Here is a 2,408-nt window from a genome sequence, read left to right as displayed (position 1 = left end):
GGCGTTGAACGCCAGGAATGAGCATGGTCTGGGCGTTCAGCGCCAGCATTATTCCTCTCTGGGCGCTGATTGTCCTCAGAGGGATTTTGAGTAGCCATATGTTCATTTCTTGGCTTCCTGCTGCTTTGAAGTGAGGTATTTAATGTTTTCCCACTTCTTAATTGAACTGCTTGGCATTCTTCTGCTATTTATTTTGACAGTTGCTTTTCTGTTTGCTTTAACTGTACTTCCATATTCCTGTTAGCCATTCTTGTTTCCTGTAGTATTTCTTTGAATTCGGCTAGCTGCTGAGTTAGAAAGTCTAATTGCTGATTGAATTCATTAGCCTGATCTACAGGACTGAGTTCAGCAGTTACTGTTTTAGCTTCTTCTTTCATGGAAGATTCACTGCTTAGGTACAGATGCTGATTTCTGGCAACTGTATCAATAAGCTCCTGAGCTTCTTCAATTGTTTTTCTCATATGTATAGATCCACCAGCTGAGTGGTCTAGAGAAATCTGAGCTTTTTTTGTAAGCCCATAGTAGAAGATGTCTAATTGCACCCATTCTGAAAACATTTCAGAGGGGCATTTTCTTAGCATCTCTCTGTATCTCTCCCAGGCATCATAAAGGGATTCGTTATCTCCTTGTTTGAAGCCTTGGATGCTTAGCCTTAGCTGTGTCATCCGTTTTGGAGGGAAATAGTGACTCAGGAATTTTTCTGACAGCTGCTTCCATGTTTTTATGCTGTTCTTAGGCTGGTTATTTAACCACCTCTTAGCTTGATCTTTTACAGCAAATGAAAACCGTAATAATCTGTAGACATCCTGATCCACTTCCTTATCATGTACTGTGTCAGCAATTTGCAAAAATTGTGCCAGAAACTCTGTAGGTTCTTCATGTGAAAGACCAGAATACTGGCAGTTTTGCTGCACCATGATAATGAGCTGAGGATTCAACTCAAAGCTACTAACTCCAATGGAGGGTATACAGATACTACTCCCATATGAAGCAATAGTGGGGTTAGCATATGACCCCAGAGTCCTCCTGGACTGTTCATTTCCACTTAATTCCATGATGGAACAAGGGAGATGATATGTATGTTGATATTATTTATTTTATAGAAGTGAAATAAATAAAAACGGAATATGTAAAAAAAAATTTGAAAATATTTTGTGAAAATTTTTCGAAAAATTTTGAAATTGAAATCTGAATTTTTATATAAAAATTTCGAAAATGTAGTTTAAAATTAGTTAGAAAAGATATAAATTTTTTGAATTTTGAATTTTACATTGAAAGAGAAAAACACATAAAAGACACAAGACTTAAAATTTTTAGATCTAATGCTCCTTATTTTCGAAAATTTTGGATGGAAAACACCAAGGAACACCAAACTTAAAAATTTTAAGATCAAAACACAAGAAGAACTCAAGAACACCTTGAAGATTCACAAGAACACCAAGAACAAAAGAAAGAACACCAAACTTAAAATTTTTAGAAAATCAAGATAAATTTTCGAAAATTAACAAGGAAACACCAAACTTAGAGTTTGGCACAAGATTCAATCAAAGAAAAATTATTTTTGAAAAAGATTCCAAAGAGGATACCCAATTATCAAGAACAACTACTAAAGCTCCAGCCAATTGGGCAGCAACTTCAGAGTTGATTTTAAAAATGTATTATATTTATAGATAAAAGTATAAAATTTTTGAAAGCTATTGTTTTGAAAAAGTACCAGAAAAACAAGAAAAGACACAACACAAGAAAAACTCAAGATCAAACAAGAAAATAAACAAGAACAACTTGAAGATCAATGAGGAACAAAGAACACAAGTTCGAAAATTTAAAGAAAAATATAAAACATGCAATTGACACCAAACTTAGAACAAGACACTAGACTCACGAAAATTTACAATTAATAAAGAAAAATAATATTTTTGAAAAGAAATTTTCGAAAAGAAATTATCCTACCAGGATTTGATGACTCTATAACAATAAAAATAAATTATTCCTAATCTAAGAAATAAAATAAACCTTTAGTTGTTCAAACTCGAATAATCTCCGGCAACGGCGCCAAAAACTTGGTGCACGAAATCTTAATCTCAATATCAAAATCAAAATTTCTTATGATCTCGTACCACTAACCAGCAAGTGCACTGGGTCGTCCAAGTAATACCTTACGTGAGTAAGGGTCGATCCCACGGAGATTATTGGTTTGAAACAAGCTACATTTATTTTATTGATCTTAGTCAGGATGTCAATAAGGTTATTTGGATTTAATTGTAAGAAGTAAAAGTGTTTGGAATAAGTAATTGTTACTTTATTAATGAAGAATATGTTGGGGTTTTGGAGATGCTTTGTCCTTTGAACTTCAACTCTTTCTTGAAATCCTTCAACACACGCAAGGCTAATTCCATGGCAAGCTGTAT

Source organism: Arachis stenosperma, chromosome 6, assembly GCF_014773155.1.
Source record: "Arachis stenosperma cultivar V10309 chromosome 6, arast.V10309.gnm1.PFL2, whole genome shotgun sequence".
In the NCBI taxonomy this organism is placed as follows: Eukaryota; Viridiplantae; Streptophyta; class Magnoliopsida; order Fabales; family Fabaceae; genus Arachis; species Arachis stenosperma.
Note: the sequence above shows the minus strand (reverse complement) of the source record.